We start from the raw sequence: 23,270 nt of genomic DNA on the forward strand, positions 1-23,270 counted from the left end.
ATAATGCAACAACCCCCATAATAAAGAAAGCAGCAGATACCTGATCAGTTACTAAGTGTTTTTTTAATAACATTCATAAGATGCACTTATATATTCTGTAATAACCACGTGAAAAATGCAGATTTAGTGAAGATAAGTATCGTAAATGCGTGTAGCCAGGGTAAGATAAGTATTGGGAAGCAGTAAATGCTGTGCAGCCTTAACGTGAGAAAAAAGTTCCACTGAATAAAGCGGATTAGAATGAGTACTTGGGCCTCAGGATAATGATAAGAGAAGCCCCTTTTAAAATATATTAAGAAGAATAGATTTTACATGCACGCAGGCGAAACCTAAGCAAGCACTGTGCAAGCGAAACCTAAAAAGCACAGGACTTCAGATGTTTCCTCAACTCAGTGCAACTTTGGTTCAGAACCAGACTTGGAGTGAGAGAATGATCTACGATACAAAGAGAGAAACATCAAAATCATCCGAAGGGGGTGGTGGTTGTATGACTAAACTGCAAACGCAGGTAGCCTGACTCCTCCGATGGACCAACATGTGTTATCCTGAGCAAATCACTCCCCTTAGCACCTTATTTCCATTATGTTCCAAACCTGGGAGCACTCGGAAACAATGGAAAGCCTCTCAACGATGAAAACCAACCTCGAAAGCATATCAGGCCAAAGGGAAGAGATGGTTGCTTCTCCCCCAGCAGATTGGCATACCTCCTGAAACAAAGCCAGAAAGTGGTTGAAGCATCCCAGAGGAAAAAGCAACTCGTAATAATCGCCCTGCACACTCAGCCGAATCCCTGCCTAAACAGCAGATACATTACGAGTCTGGGAGCCCACACACGAAAGCACGAGCATAGAAGGGCAGATGGAAATGAGAGGCTCTGAAAAAAGCAAGTGAAAGCTGCCCTGTCAGTGATCTTATCTAGTAGGGAAGTTTGGCTCTGACAGCCTCTGCAAACACCCAGCATGATAACTAGCTGTTGTAAGCGAAACGAATGCAACTGTGGATAGAGGATGGCTACAGTGAGAGATGCCTGACAGAACACGGGTGCAAACTTGGACAGTTCTCGCAGGGGCATGTGCCAAAAATGAAAGGTGTGATCGCAACGTGTACAGGAGTGATTGAGAACCGAGCAAGACGCGCATTTGTATATATGTGGCAGGCATGGTCTAAAATGTGTGCAATGATGACAGGCGCGATGGGATTGTGCGCAACAGTGACAGGTGTGGCAGGAGTTGTTGTTAATTAGCTCCTGTAAATGGGTGTCAGCATGAAACAAACCGTACGCTTGTCAAATGTAAGTGTTGGGGCAGAAATGCGTGCAATGATGACAGGCGTGACAGGAATGCGTGCCTAAGTGACCGGCGTGACAGCAATGTAAGCATTAGTGACCAGCGTGACAGGAATGTGTGTGCATGAAGCAAGACGTACATTTGTCTTCTAGTGGTAGGTTTGAAAAAAAAAATATATGAAATGGTGACATACATGACATGAAAATATACACTTGTGACAGCCAGGAAGTGTGAGAGTGGAGAAGTGTGGAGAAGTGTGGCTCAATGATTAGAGCAGCAGACCCTGATGCAGAGGTCTAGCCCGGGACCAGGGTTCAATTCCCCGCCTCGGCGGGTCTTGGGCTCAAAAAAATTCCACGGACCTGATAATTCTCGCCTCGGTGCCATTCCAATCATGGAGTCCCACTCTGCAACTCTGGGCAATAGCTTGCTTAATCTCCACAACGGCCCCCACAACGCTAAGGATGCCTGGCCTCCACCTTGGGGGTGCCCAGGAGTGGACGTCTCACAAGGAAAGCCAGGATGGGTTCCACAGCGGCATTCGTACAAGCGCCTTGAGACCCTTGCGGGTGAGTAGTGCGCTATACAAGTATCAATTTACATTTAAATTTTTTTTACATTTAGGAATGTCTGTAATATTGCAGGAAGTAAATATTGACAACTGTAGTAGACATTGTTGGATAGTGTGTACGCGTTAGGCACGCAAAATAACAAAGGTGGGCAATACAGACGTCATGACGTAATGTGACTAATAATGACAGGCTTGAAATAATTGTGCCCAATAGTGACAGACCCGAGCAAAAGCATGAAAGAAATTAGTACAACTGCGGCATGATTGACATAAATGTGTAGAATTTTAGACTAGAGACCTGGGTGAAAGTGTGCGTGACAGTAATCGACAAGACAGACTGTGTGAACCAGTGAAAGCGACGGTGCAGAACTGTGACGTAGTGACGGGCCTGACACGGCTCTGTGCACTGACAGGCACATAAGACAGATGAGTGTCCAAAGGAGACAAACAGGATAGGAATGTGCGGGACATCTCCAGGATTTTGGGGGCCCCGGGTCAGACCTCATTTGGGGCCCCCTGCAAGGAACAACTCTGAATTTATTATCCATTTTAGGCCCTCAGCAGCTAGGGTCTGATCATTGACGACCCTCTTCCTTGGCTCAAAAAATCTATAATGGGATCCCAGTCCTTTAGGGGCCCCCATTCTGTGCAAAGCCTTTGAGCATTGATGAGACCTGTGATCCCATTTTCATATTTACAGGGGCCCCGTCATTTTTGCGGTATGCCACTGTCTGGGACTGTCCTGGAAGCTTGATGATGGGGCCCCTAGAAAGGTGGGGGCCCTGGGCCAGAGCCCACTTGCCCATCCCTTAAAACGTCTCTGGGTGAATGTGTCCAATAATGACAATAATATGTACAGTCTGTGCAAGCATGACAGAAATTGATGTATTAGCGAGAGGCGGCGCACATGTACAGTAACAGGCATAGCTGAAATGTGAAGGTGGCGCCTGATATATCCGGAAGGATTGCTATAGGGACAGACATAAAAGTACATGTTCAGGTGTGACAGGCATGCAGGAAATGTGCTTAACAAGCATAACTGTTTATAATAGAAGTAGCAGTGAAGACACGCGCGAATAGGTGAAAGGCGTAACATGCACTCTATAATCATGTCAGTCATGGTTTAAATGTGTATATCAATGCCAGGCATGACGGAAAGCAGGTAAACAGCGATAGACATCTGACACATGCGTATGCCAATGATCGACATGGCATAACTATAATGTGCGTTATAGTTACAGGAATGAGAAATCATTGTGCAATAGTGGATAGGACTGGGCACAACAGTGATATGTATCACATTAATGTGTGCCTGACACGAATGTGTCATGAATGTGTCCTATAGTGGCACACAGGACAAGAAGGCGTGGAATAGGGAGAGAAGGGCAGATGTATCTTTTGGGGAATGAGTGCAATAGTGAAAAGCGAGCAACACAGAAATCAATCAATGAATCAGGGGGTTTATAAAGTGCACCACTCACCCGTTAGGGTCTCAAGGCGCTGGGGGTGAGTGCGGTTCCGTTTGGGTCATCTGAAGAGCCAGGTCTTGAGGTCTTTCCTGAAGTGGAGCAGTGTAGGACTTTGCCAGAGGTAGAGGGGGACGTCGTTTCAGGTCTTGGCTGCGAGATAGGAGAAGGACCTTCCACCCGCTCTGGTCCTGTAGAAGCGTGGGACGGTGGCCAGGGAGAGGTCGGCCGAACCGAGGTTTCTCTTGGTGGCGCCGAAGGAGAGACAGTTGTTGAGGTATTGTGGTCCGATGTTGTGGAGGGCCTTTTATGCGTGCTTGAGCAGTTTGAATGTTATTCTTCTTTCGACGGAGAGCAGGTGGAGATCGCTGAGATGTTGGGTGGTGTGGTTGTGCAGGGGGATACTGAGGATTAGTCTGGCTGCAGCGTTCTGGACGGTCTGGAGTTTTTTGTTGATTTCATCGTAGAGGGCGTTGCCGTAGTGTGCTATTCGCCGAAAAAGCACTTCAACACCTTAACAGGGGTAGCAAGAACTATATAAATGCAAACCCTTTTCCCTCTTCGATCCCTCCACTATCCTTCTCAATCCAAACAACTAACACGTCCCCACTCAAATGAATTTCATATTTCACTATACTAATTCACTGCTAATCCATTATGGGTTCCGGAGTAGCATGCTAGTCGCAGAAAAAGTGCTTCGACGCCTCATCAGGGTTAGTAAGCTTATATAAATGCAAACCATTTTCTCTCCATCCCTCCACTATCCTTCACAATCCAAATAACTGACTAACATATCCACCACTCAAATTAATTTCATATTTCACTATACTAATTCACTGCTAATCCATTATGGGTTCTGGAGTAGCATGCTATTCGAAGAAAAAAGCACTTTAACGCCTCATCAGGGGTAGTAAGCGCTATATCGATGCAATTACAATACAATACAAAGAACCTCAGGAAGCAGCAATTCAAAGTAATAGCTGCTGGGCCCCAGCACTTATTCAGCTCAGAAGAGCTGGATAGGGATTGAGCTCTCAGTCACCAGGTACTTTGTTTTAATTTCAGGCAGCTTGCCTCGCAGGAAAAGGGGCATTTTTATGGACACTTTCCGGGGCATATTTGGGGAAGCTGGCTTGGTGAGATGGAAGGTTTACGGCCCTAATTCAAACATCGCAGAGGACTCCTTTATGTGTTGTAGCATGTCCAAGCAACATTGCAGCATATAATGGATTATGGGCAGTCGGTAAGTTATCTAGTGGAGTACCACCGTCTTTTACTCAGGCATACCGCAAGCGGGCATCTCAGCCATTCTTCATCACATGCTCACTTGGAGGTTAATGAATGGGGCATTAAGTAAGTGACTCCATGGATTTTACATGGGAGGACCAGTAGAACTCTGCCCATGGGATACCATAAAGGTTGTATGCCAGATATGATAGCCTGGTAGGCTGCCACCAGTCTATTACAATCAAGCCCTGCCTGAGATTAAAATGGGTGAAGCACTTGAAATGTCATTCTCCACCCCATAGTATTCAGAGCCTAAAGCGTGCTGATGGTCACTTAACACTGGCAGATGGGCGGTCTCTTTGGGTCCAAGTTCACATGGTGAGAAATAAAACAAGGAAGTCTTTCAGAGTACATATGGACACAACACAGCCCTTAGATAATGATGACCCGCACTGACACATCTCTGGGCACTGAAGTCAAAGCTCGACCATGTTAGCTCATCTAGGCCTCAAAGGTAGACTTCCTTATTCATCTCACATGTGGATCACTTACTGGATACTGTGCGGTCAGGCACATTCACCACATCCAGAGCTTTCTAGCTGCACTGGCAAGTGCCAAGACTAGAGCGCACCAGTAGCACCACCAGTGTACCGCCCGGAAGCTAGTGTGGGTCACTTAGGCGCTTGAAGCTAATGTGGGTCACTTAGGCGCTTGCTGCTACTGCTTGAGTTACCGTATGTGACTGTTACAAGGTGAAGGACCCCAAAGTTACTGCTTGGCAGCATCAATCAATCAATCTGGATTTGCAGAGCACAGCTAATCACCCGTGAGCATCACAGAGTACAGACACCAGGTCTAAGCATGTGACAGAAGTCTGAGGTCCAGTCCCACTGGGTACCTAACTTCAAACTAGGCTGAGGGCAGCAGCATGCCAATGCACTGAAACTACAGCTGTCGATTGGCAGTACCACCAATGCCAGGCTCTAAAGTCCCACAATGTCAGTCGTATGAAGCTCATCCATTCCATTCCTCTTCTCTTCTTTGCATTCTGGTACTTGTAGTCCACATCTAAAACTAGACCTCAGCCCGACAGGTACCAGAATTCAAAACTGCTGTTTTTTTCTTTAAAATTCGTGCACTACATCTCAGCCCTGGCTGAGCTCCCATGCTTGCAGATGGCAGCTCGAGAGGTCTCCTGGTGGGGGGGCAGGACCCACCCCTTCAGTAGCAGTCTCTCCTCTTGGGCGCCTGCTGCAGCTGCCTGATTATCACTCTCTGCCCTGTGTAATTTTGTCTTGGAATTGATTGCGTTTAGAGAGCTGTGATTTTGCAGCTGACAGCACTTTGCCTTCCAGATCCATTTAAAACAGGAGGACAGACAGCCAGTCTGGCAGGAGCTGCTAGCGCTAGTGTACATCAATGTATCCTGTCCCACATGGGCCGTTAAAGAAGACACCATCAGCCTGATTAGAGAACTTACTGAATGTACCAAAAGGGAACCTGCCATCTGCATCTCTGCAGAACACTTTGAATCGACGATGACAGGACAGCTCCACCACTGACAGCGCTGCCTGGACCACAGCGGTGCCTGCAGCATCATTTAAGAACACACTGCATGGACAGGAACTGCTGCTCCACTCCAGAGAACACTGCCTGGACCTCAGCGGTGCCTGCAGCATCATTTAAGAACACACTGCATAGACATGACCTGCTGCTCCACTCCAGAGAACACTGCCTGGACCTCAGCGGTGCCTGCAGCATCCTTTAAGAACACAATGCATAGACAAGACCTGCTGCTCCACTCCAGAGAACACTGCCTGGACCTCAGCGGTGCCTGCAGCGTCATTTAAGAACACACTGCATGGACAGGAACTGCTGCTCCACTCCAGAGAACACTGCCTGGACCTCAGCGGTGCCTGCAGCATCATTTAAGAACACACTGCATGGACAGGAACTGCTGCTCCACTCCAGAGAACACTGCCTGGACCACAGCGGTGCCTGCAGCATCATTTAAGAACACACTGCATGGACAGGAACTGCTGCTCCACTCCAGAGAACACTGCCTGGACCTCAGCGGTGCCTGCAGCATCATTTAAGAACACACTGCAGGGACAGGAACTGCTGCTCCTCTCCAGAGAACACTGCCTGGACCTCAGCGGTGCCTGCAGCATCATTTAAGAACACACTGCAGGGACAGGAACTGCTGCTCCACTCTAGAGAACACTGCCTGGACCTCAGCGGTGCCTGCAGCATCATTTAAGAACACACTGCATAGACAGGACCTGCAGCTCCACCACTGATAGGACTGCCTGGACCACAGTGGCGCACGTGGCATCATTTAAGAACACACTGCATAGACAGGACCTGCTGCTCCACCACTGACAGTGCTGCCTGGACCACAGCGGTGCCTGCAGCATCATTTAAGAACACACTGCATGGACAGGAACTGCTGCTCCACTCCAGAGAACACTGCCTGGACCTCAGCGATGCCTGCAGCATCAATTAAGAACACACTGCATAGACAGGACCTGCTGCCCTACCACTGATAGCACAGCCTGGACCACAGTGGCACACGTGGCATCATTTAAGAACACACTGCATAGACAGGATCTGCTGCTCCACCACTGATAGCACTGCCTGGACCATAGTGGCGCACGTGGCATCTTTCCAGAACACATTGCACGGACAGGACCTGCAGCTCCACTCCAGAGAACACTGCCTGGACCACAGCGGTGGACGCAGCATCATTCCAGAACACACTGGATGGACAGGACGTGCAGCTTCACCACTGACACCACTGTCTGGACTGTCTGGACCACAGTGGTGCCTGCAGACCGCCCAAGAACACACTGACTGGACAAAACCTGCAGCTCCACTCCAGATAACACTGCCTGGACCTCAGCGGTGGACTCAGCATCATTCCAGTACTCACTACACGGACAGGACTTGCAGCTCCATCCCAGAGAGCACTGCCTGGACCACAGCAGTGTGCACAGCATCTCTCCAGTACACTCTGCATGGACAGGACCTGCAGCTCCACCCCAGAGAGCACTGCCTGGACCACAGCAGTGTGCACAGCATCTCTCCAGTACACTCTGCATGGACAGGACCTGCAGCTCCACTCCAGAGAACACTGCCTGGACCACAGCGGTGTACGCAGCATCGTTCCAGAACTCACTGGATGGACAGGACCTACAGTTCTACTCAAGAGGTCACTGACCACAGTAGTGTATGTAACATCATTTCAGTACACCCTGCATTGGCAGGACCTGCAACTCCAATCCAGATAACACTGTCTGGACCTCAGCGGTGGACTCAGCATCATTCCAGTACTCACTACACGGACAGGACATGCAGCTCCACCCCAGAGAGCACTGCCTGGACCACAGCAGTGTGCACAGCATCTCTCCAGTACACACTGCATTGGCAGGACTTGCATCTCCGCCCCAGAGAGCACTGCCTGGACCACAGCAGCGTGTACAGCATCTTTCCAGTACACACTGCATTGGCAGGACCTGCAGCTCCACCCCAGAGAGCACTGCCTGGACCACAGCAGCGTGTACAGCATCTTTCCAGTACACACTGCATTGGCAGGACCTGCAGCTCCACCCCAAAGAGCACTGCCTGGACCACAGCAGCGTGTACAGCATCTTTCCAGTACACCCTGCATTGGCAGGACTTGCAGCTCCACTCCAGAGAACACTGCCTGGACCACAGCGGCGTATGCAGCATCTTTCCAGTACTCACTACACGGACAGGACTTGCAGCTCCACCCCAGAGAGCACTGCCTGGACCACAGCAGGGTGCACAGCATCTCTCCAGTACATGCTGCGTGAACAGAACCTGCAGCCCCATTCCAGAGAACACTGCCTGGACCACAGTGAAGACAGCAACATCATTTCAGAACACATTGTGTGGTCCTTAACAAAACCCAAATCTTAATTCCTGAGCACACTGTGCGGACTATAACAGGACCTGCACCTTCACTCCAGAACACATTGCATGGAGCATAACAGCATCATCTGCATCATTCCAGAGCTCAATGCTTGTACACAAAGCATTGTTCCAGAACACACTGAGGGGACCATAACAGGGCCCAAGTCATCGTTACAGAACACACTGCGCAGACCATAACAGGACCTACAGTTTCACTCCAGAACACCCTGTATGCACCATATAACAGCCCAGAACATACTGTGAGACCTCCAGTCTCACTCTAGAACACACTGCTTGGACCATAACAGAACCCATATCATCGTTCCAGAATACTCTGCATGGACCATAACAGGACTTGTGTCATCATTCCAGAACATGCACCATGTACCATAAGAGATCCCAAAGAATCACACCAGAACACTCTATATGGCCCATAACAGAACCTGTGTTATCATTACAGAACACACTGTGGGGACCCTAAAGGATTCTGCAGCTTCACTCCAGAGAACTTTGGGGCCCCACATCAGGACCTTCAGTTTCAATCCAGAACACACTGCATGCACTGCAATACAACCCACACCTTCGCCCCAGGAGACAGTGCATGGACCATACCAGGAGCTGCATCTTCACTCCAGACCACACTGCATGTACAAGAACAGAGCCCACAGCGTTCTTTAATACTGTGCATGAACCAAACTAGACCTGCAGTTTTACTAATGCATACATGCGCCACATGTCATAACAGTGTCCAGAGCATCAATCTGGGAACACCTTGGGAGGACCCTAAAAGTACCTGCAGCTTCTATTCAGAGAATATGTGTGGACAATAATGCAGCATGCAAACTTATTACAGAATACACTGCAGAGACTATAACAGAGCCCACAGCGCAATCCAATAATACACGGCGTAGACTATAACGGAGCCCACAGCGGAATCCAAGAATACACTGCATAGACTATAACAGAGGCCATAGCGGAATCCAAGAATGGAATGCAGAGACTATAACAGAGCCCACAGCGCAATCCAAGAATACACGGCGTAGACTATAACGGAGCCCACAGCGGAATCCAAGAATACACTGCATAGACTATAACAGAGGCCATAGCGGAATCCAAGAATGGAATGCAGAGACTATAACCGAGCCCACAGCGCAATCCAAGAATACACGGCGTAGACTATAACGGAGCCCACAGCGGAATCCAAGAATACACTGCATAGACTATAACAGAGGCCATAGCGGAATCCAAGAATAGACTGCGTAGACTATAACAGAGCCCACAGCGGAATCCAAGAATACACGGCGTAGACTATAACAGAGGCCATAGTGTAATCCAAGAATAGACTGCGTAGACTATAACAGAGCCCACAGCGGAATCCAAGAATACACGGCGTAGACTATAACAGAGCCTGCAGCGGAATCCAAGAATAGACTGCGTAGACTATAACGGAGCCCACAGCGGAATCCAAGAATACACTGCATAGACTATAACAGAGGCCATAGCGGAATCCAAGAATAGCCTGCGTAGACTATAACAGAGCCCACAGCGGAATCCAAGAATACACGGCGTAGACTATAACGGAGCCCACAGCGGAATCCAAGAATACACTGCATAGACTATAACAGAGGCCATAGCGGAATCCAAGAATAGACTGCGTAGACTATAACAGAGCCCACAGCGGAATCCAAGAATACACGGCTTAGACTATAACAGAGCCCACAGCGGAATCCAAGAATAGACTGCGTAGACTATAATGGAGCCCACAGCGGAATCCAAGAATACACTGCATAGACTATAACAGAGGCCATAGCGGAATCCAAGAATAGCCTGCGTAGACTATAACAGAGCCCACAGCGGAATCCAAGAATACACGGCGTAGACTACAACAGAGCCTACAGCGGAATCCAAGAATACACTGTGTAGACTATAACAGAGCCCACAGCGTAATCCAAGAACACACTGCAAAGCCTATGACCGAGCCTACAGCGGAATCCAAGAATACACTGCATAGACTATAACAGAGCCCACAGCGGAATCCAAGAATACACTGCAGAGCCTATGACAGAGCCCACAGCGGAATCCAAGAATACACTGCGTAGACTATAACTGAGCCCACATCGGAATCCAAGAATACACTGCGTAGACTATAACGGAGCCCACAGCGGAATCCAAGAATACACGGCGTAGACTATAACGGAGCCCACAGCGGAATCCAAGAATACACTGCATAGACTATAACAGAGCCCACAGCGGAATCCAAGAATACACTGCAGAGCCTATGACAGAGCCCACAGCGGAATCCAAGAATACACTGCGTAGACTATAACGGAGCCCACATCGGAATCCAAGAATACACTGCGTAGACTATAACGGAGCCCACATCGGAATCCAAGAATACACTGCGTAGACTATAACGGAGCCCACAGCGGAATCCAAGAATACACGCGTAGACTATAACGGAGCCCACAGCGGAATCCAAGAATACACTGCGTAGATTATAACAGAGCCCACAGCGGGATCCAAGATTACATTGTGTGAACAGCAAATTGTAGATTATGTGGCAATTGCGAAAAATTCAAAATTATGCAAAAAAAGTCCCCAGAATCCCATACTTCCAGTAGTCCTGACCATAACCGAACCCATAGCTTCATTCAAGGGCACAATTCATGTACCATTGTAGGACTTGCAATCAAGACAGTTCCAGGACATACTGCCTGTATTGTAACCAGGGCTTGAGACGAGGGTAGAAGAGGGTAGACCCAGTCTATACACTATTTTCAGAGGGTCTACACCGTCTGCCCTGCTGCAAAGCTGGCCACTTTCTGTTAGTGTTGTTCTCACATAGAGCAACTGCTGGTATCTATTTCCCCAAGTTGTTCAATAGATTTCCGGAATCAATTATTAAATTTATCCCGATGAATCCTATGTAAAAGATGTTGTCCTAAAACATAACCATTATAGATGTTAGGATATCCAAAGATTTTGGAGAAGACGCCCCACTCACTAATAGTGACATGCTTCATCATTGGCATCTTTCCACACCCAGGTAAGGTGGTACAACCTGGGCGGACTCAACCAAAAGATGTTATGGGAGTTCTTGTATAAGTTTTTTTCTGGTTATGCAGGGAACCAGTTTGGTGATATATTTAAAAATACCTACAGGTATACCCCAATGCTTCCCGTTATTTGTGGGGTACCTGGGATATCAGATAAAAAAACTTGTGTTTTAATGGGGTTCTTTTGATCTATTTGGTTCAAATATACCCACTTTCAAGTGCCAACATGTTTCGGCCCACAACGTGAGCCCTTTCGGGTCTGGGGCCTTCTTCAGGGCTATAATATCTAATCTTCGGTTTCCCTGGCTATTGTTTGGCAATGTGCTTCATGCAAACATAAACAAGAATGAGGCCTATTGCACTCACCTACTTTCCTTAGAATTCCAGTAGTTTTTCTGGAAAAAGAAAAGAAAATCGTATACACAAACGATTATTCTGCGATAGGATCCAACATTGGTGACATCTACAAATGTTTAGACTACTGTGATCTATTCCTTAATCCAAGTGCTAACGGTGGTAGGTGTCTACCCCTGCTTGGTGTATCTGTGTATATTATTTCACCTGTGCTACTATATTACAACTCAGTTTCTTATTTCAGCTTCCACATATCCTTTGTGATCTCTGTATTTGTTCTCTACATACATATTTTATCAACATGAGCAACTATTTTGAATTCCCGTTACCATATGATAGAAAAAAGATTCCGTGTGGTGTTTTCTACGTGCCATGCTCAGTGATGTTATCTACCACATCCCTTCCATAGACATGCTGAATAGGTATCCCTGTTATTCACTGTTCTCACCTACTGGTTGGCGCTGTTCTGCACCATGCGGGTCTCGTGAGTCAGGGTGCCGTCTTGTAGTCACACACTAGAAGTGAAAACATATGCCATTCTCGTACCTATTGCTAATGTTTTAGAATCCAACCTATTTTGTCTTCAAAACGTTATTGATATTTCTGTTTTTCGCAGTGGGAAAGTTAAGAGCAATGTGTTCTTTTTCTCGCTTAGTTATCAGTACCCTTTTCTTATGTCAGTTGTTAAGTTCGATATTTCCTGAATCAGTATCAAGACTTTATCTGCTCGAGGTCATTCTGCACTATACTAACTTGTCCTTTGTACAGACCTCTAGTCCCTCCACATTTTCATATTTTAAGGAACCTTGGGTTGTTTAATGGTCAAATTACTGTTGTTTAAAAAACACTCAAAGAGCTTGTTCGCATGCTCAATTTAGTATAAATCCGGTGCGAATACGTTTCTACATCAAACCAGGCTTCTGTTGTTGCCACACCCTACTCAACTCACTGAATCCTCCTTCACAGATCTTTCTAATACTATCATCTCCCCCGATGTATAATTACACAGGGCTAGGTTTACAATAAACTGTTTCATTTTGTTTTCTGTCAGTTGTACTGCGTCAGAAATGTAGGATTGTTCTAGGAGTTTGCGCACATTTACCAAGTCTGCTCGTTCCTCATCCCTTTATATGGTTATTTATACGCGCTAAGAGCACCTCTCGAGTGCCGTGTTCCTTTCCCGCTTCTCCCGGCATTCACAGAAATATGCTGAACTCGCCCCAGTCACCACCACACGTTCAGCAGCGCCTGCGCGTTGTCTGCGTCTGTCCCGAGCTGCAACATGCAGGCTGGGAGGGGCTTATCAGATTCCAGCTTCGCCCGGAACAAAAGTCGGAGCTAAGAGAGAAATGCGCTTGACTTTGTTTATTCCCTGCATATAAGAGATATGCATACACTGTAAGAATGTCAGCTGTATTGGTCGCCCCAGTATTTACACAAATTGCAATTAAAATACCACTATTTCGTTTTATTTCTTTTGTAGCGGTTGAGTACTACTCATCCCAATGCAGGGTGTCAGAACGCTTCACATCACACGTACAGAGTATACATTGACAATAAATCATATGTGTGTACATCAATATAAATGATGTGTTACATAAGACAGTGGGGGTTACAAGGTTTAAGAGCCACACGTCCTTTATAACTTACTGTGCTATATTAGAAGGATTACAATTTATGAACTGCAAGTAACAAAAGGATTTTGCGTTGGGTTGCGTCAATATTTAGGCACTACCCCAATTCACTATCTAATTTGTTAAATATTGTGACGCGCTCAAATGTATTTATGATAGACCTGCTAAACATATGTCAGGTCTTAAGATCTGATTTCACTTTCTGTGAGGTCATGGGTTGTGATGCCACTTCCTGTGATTCCACATGTTATTTCACGCACCGTGATGTCACTTCCTGTGATGTCACACATGGTGATGTCAATTCCTGTGATGTCATGAGTGATGATGTCAAACCCATTCTGCTTAACTTGGTGAGTCCCCTACTTCTTTTTAGGTCGAGCCTGGGCAGAGCATTCGCTGCTCTGCGAGGCATGCTGTATTGAAGTAGGAACGTGAACCCCCCCACATTTTTCATTGGCTTGTGTCATTGTCCACTGTAAACTGTGGCTGTTCATTGGTCAAAAGGCTTAGTAGTCTCAGCTTAGTACTGCCTTGTCTCATTTTGTAACGTCCCATGACAACACCCCCTGTTGTTGCTCCGTGGGCTTTAATTACAGCCTCCAAGTACTATTTTCTCAAACAGCTTTGTCCTGCCTGTTAATGCAGGCAGGACACGCTTTCTCCTAACACTTTTTTTTTATTTTTATAGCACGGTGCGGAATGCATTTGCAATCCAACAGGTCTCGCATTTTGCGAGAGTTTAAGCTATTGGCATTGTAAATGACAATGCCTTTTATTTATCTGTTTTAAAAGCAACACATAAATAAAAGGCATAAATGCGAGACCTATTGCATTGCAAATGCTTGTTTTAGAACTTGAGCCCTGATCGTGACAGAGCCTGTGTCATTATTATAGAACATGCTGCATGTACCATATCAGAACCTGCAGCATCATTATAACCACAGTGAACATATCATGACAGAACCTTCAGTTTCACTCCAGTAAAAATGACAAGGACCATAATGATCCCTGTTATCAGCATAAGTACAGAACATACTGCCAGTATCATAACTGAGCATCGTCATTAGAGAACATGCTGCAGGGCCTGCACGTTTGTCCCAAAACCGACTGCATGTACCAGAACACAGCCCACAGCATCATTTCAAAAGACACTAATTGTACAGTAAGAGGACATCCTTCCACTGTAATTCCAGAACAGACAGCATGTACCATATCAGAACCGGCAACATTATTGTAGAAGAGCACGTGTCTTAAGGGAAGCTAGAGCATGATTGCAGAACATGTCGCATGTACCGTATCAGAACCTGTCACATCATTCATTATAGAAGGGCCCATGTCTTAGGGGAAGCTAGAGCATGGTTCCAAAGCATGTCGCATGTACCGTATCAGAACCTGTCACATCATTATAGAAAGGCCCATGCCTTAAGGGAAGCTAGAGCATGATTCCAGAACATGTCGCATGTACCGTATCAGAACCTGTCACATCATTCATTATAGAAGGGCCCATGTCTTAGGGGAAGCTAGAGCATGGTTCCAAAGCATGTCGCATGTACCGTATCAGAACCTGTCACATCATTATAGAAAGGCCCATGTCTTAAGGGAAGCTACAGCATGATTCCGGAACATGTCGCAAGTACCGTATCAGAACCTGTCACATCATTCATTATAGAAGGGCCCGTGTCTTAAGGGAAGCTAGAGCATGGTTCCAAAGCATGTCGCATGTACCATATCAGAACCTGTCACATCATTCGTTATAGAAGGACCCATGCCTTAAGGGAAGCTAGCGCATGATTGCAGAGCATGTTATCGGAACCTGTCACATCATTCTAGAAGAACATGTCACATGTACCGTATCAGAACCTGTCACATCATTCATTATAGAAGTGCCCATGTCTTAAGGGAAGCTAGAGCATGATTCCGGAACATGTCGCATGAACTATATCGAAACCTGTAACGTCAGTATAGAAGGGCCCGTGTCTTGAAGTGAATCTAGACTAGAGCATGGTTCCAGAACATGTCGCATGTACCGTATCAGAACCTGTCACATCATTATAGAAGGGCCGTTGTCTTAAGGGAAGCTAGAGCATGGTTCCAAAGCATGTCGCATGTACCATATCAGAACCTGTCACATCATTATAGAAAGGCCCATGTCTAAAAGGAAGCTAGAGCATGGTTCCAGAGCATGTCGCATGTACCGTATCAGAACCTTTCACATCATTATAGAAAGGCCCATGTCTAAAGGGTAGCTAGAGCATGATTCCAGAACATGTCGCATGTACCGTATCAGAACCTGTCACATCATTCATTATAGAAAGGCCCGTGTCTTAAGGGACGCTAGAGCATGATTCATGACGCATGAAGTATATCGAAACCTGTAGCGTCAGTATAGAAGGGCCCGTGTCTTGAAGTGAATCTAGACTAGAGCATGATTGCAGAACATGTCGCATGTACCATTTCAAGGCGTGCTGTTAGCTTAATTCAAGAAGAATGCAGCACTGAGGACCCTGCAGCATTACGCGATAGCTTGCCGCATGTCCACAAAACAACCCATAACATTAGCATAGAACACCGTGCATGTGCTGTGTCAGCACCGGTAGCATCTTTCGAGAACAGTCGATTTTCCATGACAGAATCTAGATCATCCTTAGATGTTGTTGCATTCAAATAACCTGCAGCTTCCTTAGAAAGCACACTTCATGCATCTCGGATAAACTACCATATATAACTGGGTAGTAAGTGATTTATTTTTTATTTCAAGTAAGTTTATTTCTCCATAAATAATGGCATGTTATTGAATTTCTCTTTTTAACAAGGACAACAGCTGGAACTAGTGAACCTATGTCTCAAAGAATGTTATATATTTATTTTAATGGCATTACTCTTACCTATGAAAGATAGTTAGAGCTCCATACATTAATGCATTCTTGAACAGGTCTTTAGTCAGTGTAATTGGGCTCAGGGGAGAGAGTTATCCACACAGAGACCAATTAGCTGGCGTTCTATTTATTTATGGTTTGGTAATTATTTGAGAAGCAAATGAAATGATCTACTTTGGAACACGGAGTCAGCAGAGAAGACCCTCGATCGACGTAGATTTTTACTGGAAATTCCTCTCGAACGTAAATGGAATACCAAAGAGCAGTCGATGCAGTTTCCAGATTCCCCAAAAGACAGGGACACAAACCACCTAGAGAACTGCCTGATTGACAACATGAAAGTAACGTGATAGGAACGCCCCTGATGGGTCCCATGTTTCAAAGAAATCCAATTTGTTGCAGTATTATTCATTCAAACATTGGTAGTTGTAGCAATATTTCGAAGCTGCGTGTTTTGTTTTTAAGATGTTTAGGTCTAAAGCGAAAAGCTTACTTTGAAGACTTTCCAAATGTATTGTCAAGAAATAGAAACAAAAGCATTAACTTCAAAGTATTTTCATTGAACTTATCCTATGACAAAACACACAAAATCGTACAACAAATGATGCTTTATGGTTTAACACAATTGAAGTGAACTGAAGTTAAGATCCGTGCATATCAAAGTTTATTAGACCTACTGAGAGGGAACAGCAGAGCTGGTGATTGGGTGAAACACTGACAGATCTACTGAGGGGGTTGATCAGATCGAGTTTTGATGTGCAACACAAGTGGAGAAGAAACAGCATAAAACCCATCCATCAAAACGACAGCAGATACTGCAGAAGTCTGGGTCCAAATCCATGTAGTTATTGAGTGAGAATGCTATGAAGCCTGGTCCAGGCATTGGGCATAGGTACCACTGTTGCACAGCAAGCATAGTACAGTATAATACCTCATTAAACACTAGAAACCTAGGCAATGTTGATGGCACTCACAGAAGTAAGGCACTATAATAGTGCCTGTTCTCAGGTCCAGTCCAGGTTGCTCCAACATAAAGTAAGCATAAGTGGAGGCAATATGGAGAGTTCAAGGCGGCTCAAAGCGTTGAAGGAAGGTGCCTGGTTCTCCACAGAGGTCTCTTGCTATTAATCAGAGGTAGCAAGAGTGATACTTTCAGCCGTCTTCCTATTTACATTATTATTTCAAGAAGGGTCAGTAAAGATATTTAGCGATTTATCTCCTGAGGTAAAATTCTTAAGATCAGGAATGCCAGAGGCATAGAAACATGGTATAAACACACTGAGTAAGTTGTGAACATTTCCTTCACCACCTTCGACAGAAAGGAGGGATGAACCATAAGTGAAAGAGCAAATGCTACTGGTCAGCCCTCTTTAATTGAGTATGTCAGCGGGTATTCGTAAATAAAAACGCTAGGTTATGTTGTCTCACAGGATTCCATGGACTTTAGTGCATCTCATCTTTCTTGAGCGATGAACGAGGACATTTTGCATTTAAAGGCAGGCTTCCAGATGTGGCTCATTTTTTTATGCTTAGGCTGCACATTCCTTCATTTAAAGTAAATTGTTCAGTCTATCCATTTTTGAAATTCTGCAGTGAAATCGCATGCACCATAGCAGACCTTGCGGCACCATTGCTGAACACAATGCATGCACCATAGCAGCAGAACCTGTAGCAGCCTCCTTACCGAACACATTGCAAGTTCCATAGCAGACCCCTGTGGCATCATTACTGAACACAATACATGTACCATAGCAGCAGAACCTGCAGCAGCATATTTACCGAACTGGAAGGACCATAGCAGAACCTGCGACACCATTACCGAAAACACTGCATGTACCACAGCAGCAGAACCTGCTGCAGCATCCTTACAAAAACATTGTAAGGACCATAGCAGACCCTGTGGCACCATTACTGAACACAATGCATGTACCAAAGCAGGAGAACCTTCAGCAGCATCCTTACCGAACACATTGGAAGGACCATAGCAGAACCCGTGGCACCATTACCGAACACACTGCATGCACCATAGCAGCAGCACCTGCTGCAGCATCCTTACGAAAAACAATGCAAGGACCATAGCAGACCATGCGGCACCATTACTGAATACAATGCATGTACCATAGCAGAAGAACCTGCAGCAGCATCCTTACCGAATACATTGTAGGGACCATAGCAGACTCTGCGGCACCCTTACCAAACACACTGAATGCACCATAGCAGCAGAACCTACTGCAGCATCTTTACCGAACACATTGTAAGGACCTTAGCAGACCCTGCAGCACCATTACCAAACACTCTGCATGCACCATAGCAGCAGAACCTGCAGCAGCTTCCCTACCGAACACACTGTAATCACCATAGCAGACCCTGCGGCACCATTACAGAACACACTGAATGCACCATAGCAGCAGAACCTACTGCAGCATCCTTATCAAACACATTGTATGAACCATAGCAGACCCTGCGGCACCATTACCGAACACACTGCATACACCATGGGAGCAGAACCTGCAGCAGCCTCCTTATCGAACACACTGTAGGAATCATAGCAGAATCTGTGGCACCATTAACAAAAACACTGCATGTACCATGGCAGCAGAACCTGCAGCAGCCTTCTTTTCGAACACATTGTAGGAATCATAGCAGAACCTGCGGCACCATTACCAAACACACTGCATGTACCATAGCAGCAGAACCTACTGCAGTATCCTTATCAAACACACTGTATGAATCATAGCAGACCCTGCGGCACCATGGCAGCAGAACCTGCAGCAGCATACTTACCAAAAACACTATAAGTACCATAGCAGAATCTGCAATGTGTCCTTGTGTAACGTAACTGGTGCTCATGTAACTCACTCCAATACCTTCGGGTCAAGTTCAGGCTATATAAAAATTCAAGTAATTCCTTCCTGGGACCTCGAGTCACAACGTCCGAGTACTCAAGAGGAACCAAAAACTTCTTGACTAGCAAGCTGCAAGATCCCAGCTAGTTTGTCCGGCCAGAAAACTCCACCAGGCATCAAGGTAGGATCCATGGATCTAGTGGACATTAGAAACCTAAGAACAAGAAGAACTCAAATGTTACCTTTAGCAAAAACGCTTTAATTTCGCTTTATCTGACTGGCACAAGCCTCCTCAGCAGGAGCCAAACCTATTAGGCTACCCTGTTATCTCTACTGAACATCCAGTGACTATTGTATTAGTCTAGAGACATTTACACAACCAGTGCCTTCCTGGCTGCGTACATTGTAGAGATCTCCATAGAGCCAAACCACAGGATCCAGAAACAAAACACAGAGGGCTGTGGAGTGATTGTGAAGCATTTGCTTAAAGAAGCATTATAGGAATAGACCCCATCTTGGTTATATTGCACTGCAATAGGAAAAAGACTTTTGGGGTCGTGCCTTTGGAACAAGAAGTGTCATGCGCTTACATTTGTGCATTTTATCATTGTATTTATTTAATTGAGATATTTCTTAAGTGCACGATTACCTATAGGTGCCCTGGCTCTCATTGAGAGCTAGATGCCTGGCTTGCCTATAACGTGAACAATCAATTATGAAGATTAAACAGAAAGATTTTGCGCCTTAATTTAAAGGACTGGCCTGACTAAGAATTAAATCGGTAAGTCTTGAGACGTTTCCTAAAGTTAAGAAGATTGGTTTTTCACCTTGGTTTTAGAGGAAGAGAATTCAAGCAGAACCCAAACGAAAAGCTAAAGATCTAACCCCTGGGCGGCTTAATTTATTTTTGGAATTTGTCCCATGTATGCTGATGATCGAACATCGAAGGATTTAGATAGGTATATGCCAGGTAAATAGTTGCTTAATAAAGGCCGAGCTTGGACTGTGCAAGGCCTTAAAAGAAGTACAAAGGCTTTTGAAAATAATATGTTTGTCGATAGGAAGACATTGCAAAGATCTCAGAGGCCCTGAAATGTGAGGATGATTTGTCAGTCCAAGAAGTGACTGAGCTGCACAGTTTTGAACCCATTGGGGCCTGTGGGGTGAAGACGCCAGTAGACGAAGGGAAAGAACATTAGTATATTCTAGTGCTGCTTCCTCAAGCGCTTCTTTAATGGGAAAATACATTGATTTTCGAGTGAAAGCCAAAATTCTTCTTAGAATTTTTAAGTTCTGAAGCAAGATGCAGAAATTCTCTCAATGTGGCAGAAGAATGAGAGATGTTCATCGAAAGTAATACCTACGTTTTTTACAGACCTGCACAGGCACTAGGCAGTGGCCAAGTACATTTAGCCACTATTTTGGAGTTCAATAAGAGCGAAGACCCAAAGTATGGGCATTTAGGTTTTTTGGGAATTAAGTTGTAGAGAATTGTCAGAGTCAGACATCCAATCTGCAACCACCTTAAGGCCTTGTAAGAAGATGTCACTTGCAGTAGGATGCTGACCATCGACTCTTAGGATGGTCTGAATATAATCTGCTCTGCACAAGGAAGATAACTGGTTGTCTTGGATTCGTTTTGCCAATGAAGCCACATACAGATTAAACAAAGTTGGATTCAAAGATGGCTCTTGTGGAACTCCACACGAAACAGTTTTAGTGGTGGATTTATATGGAGGCAAAATAACTGCTTGACTCCAACCCATCAGAAAGGAGTGACACAAGCTAGGTCAGGCCCTCCACCCATGATTCTCATCAACCTGCCTGTCAAGATGGGGTGACAGGCGATGTCAAAGGCAGCAGAGAGACGGAGGAGGATAGGGGCTGCCACACCACCCTGAGCCAAGATCATCCTGCTGCTATAAAAGCAACGTCTGTGCCATGGGAAGGGCGACTGCCCGACTGTACGTTGTAAGCACCTGATTATTGAAGGTACACATTGTGAGTTGCAAATTGACTCTCTTTTTCAGGAACCTTAGCACATTAAAGTAGAAGAGCGATGGGTGGTACTTGCTGGGAGCAGTAGGGTCCAGCAAGGGTTTTACAATGTGGGACAACACATGCTTTTTCCATGTAGGCACTACTGTGCCAGATCTGAAATATACGTTGACTAACTCTCACAGACTTGGGGAGCCAACAGGTGAACAATCTGTGCCCTGCAAGGCTCACCAGGAGAACCTGACTTGATGGAATGCATAATTTGAAGAATGACATCAGGTGAGAATCGCATAAACTCAATTGGAGGTGAAGTCCCTCCAGAAGAGCTGCCTCGTGAGTTCAATGTGAAGGAAGCTGGGCTGACTGATGTAGGACAATCAATCTGGAGTTTGTCACCTTGGCTTTCTATCCATACCTCTGAGAGAAAAAAAGCTTCAAATTTATCTTTGGGAAAAAACAGACAGAGATTCACGTTACCCCTGAGAAGCCAAAACGTCAGATGGAGTACTCGTAGGATTGGAAAAATCTTTTGACAATTTAAAAAAATTGAGCAGTAGTTGGAATGAGTCTGTTTAAGGAGAGCTTTGGAAGTCTTTAATCTTTCCATATATTGGGCCTTGTCATCTGGTCAATATTCGTTCCTCCAGATCCTTTCCAAATGTTTAAAAGTGCATTTGGAGTCATCGAGATCCTTAGAATTCCAAGGTGCTGAATAGTGAGTATGATGTGTAGCTGCTATTACCTGTGGGGCGGCCCTATATAAAACACATATAATCCAGTGGTTGAACTTCACATTGGTTCTTGGCAACATTACGTAACTATTATCGAAGCTAGCCTCCGCAACATTCAAGATCATGGGTGACGGCCCAGAAGTACTGACGCCGTATCCGGTGGGCACACCCAGGATGCTCAGAGCGTATACATTATGGCGCATCCACAGGTGAAGTAATAGGCTACATACATGCAGGCACGGAAGACAGTTACACCTGTCTCATACTGTTGTGCCGGCCCGACCGTACCTGCACATACCGTGGCATTGGCGCAGCACAACCCTTTCCCCCACTTCTCTCTCATAGAAATTACCATCCACAGCAGGACCCTGATGGCTCAGACCCCGCATAAGCGACACATCTAGCGATAACATGGAACAGGTTATGTCAATCATGAGGCGGACACATTAGTTAGGTGGTATTATGTTTAATTTTCTTTTCTTATTTAACATATTTTGATACAGCTATGTGCAATATCATCAGTAGACATATTTTGTAGAGAATTACCGTTGTCCTTGATTATTCGTAATGTTGATTATGGTGATTCGCCCCCACCCCCCCACCTAATGGGCACAATAATGCAAATGGTGCTGTACTCCAACACGTGTGTTATCATATTATTTCCACAGCTGTCTGTTGTGTTCAATATAAAATTAATAAAGATCATTAAAAAAAAGAGGATACTACAGCTCCCTGGCAGATCCTGAGCACACGCTTATTACAATTACCCACAAAGATTCCTCATCAACATTTGTGAGATTCTTTTTCTTTAGTTCTTTATTTTCTTTCTTTAGAGCCCAGCCAACACGTGTCTCATAAAGATTAGAACTGTTTACAATTTTGTTTGAACTGTGCATGTGGCAGCATCAAGCATAGCATGTTAAAATTAATTTCCCAGCTGTGCCACAAGCTGATGGTGTTTCCAATATACTAAACGGAAGAGGAGGGGTATAAGACAGTGTACCGTCACCAGTGGCCTCTGCAGAACCCACATTCTCCCTGTGATGGGAGAGACCATGTGACCACATTGGTTGGTTAAGCACCTAATTCTGTGCCCTTTAGAACATACATTGCCTCTGCCAGTTGAGAGCACACAGTAATATTGAGCTACGAAAAAATGGCCTGACATTTTCCAGCTTCATGCCCAGAGAGGCTTGCATTCTGCACCATCAGAAATTAAGCAGTCATGCTGCTTCACTATCATCTTTAGAAGGTGAATAGTAGTAGCATACATTGGTTTACTCTTATAA

The 23,270-nt window shown here is 45.5% G+C and overlaps 1 protein-coding gene across 3 annotated transcripts in view; it reads left to right on the forward strand.

Moving 5' to 3' along the window:
- Positions 1-23,270, forward strand: part of INPP5J (inositol polyphosphate-5-phosphatase J) — a 372,973-nt gene that overhangs the window by 232,106 nt on the left and 117,597 nt on the right. The window lies entirely within an intron of this gene.

This window comes from Triturus cristatus, chromosome 11, assembly GCF_964204655.1.
Source record: "Triturus cristatus chromosome 11, aTriCri1.1, whole genome shotgun sequence".
In the NCBI taxonomy this organism is placed as follows: domain Eukaryota; kingdom Metazoa; phylum Chordata; class Amphibia; order Caudata; family Salamandridae; genus Triturus; species Triturus cristatus.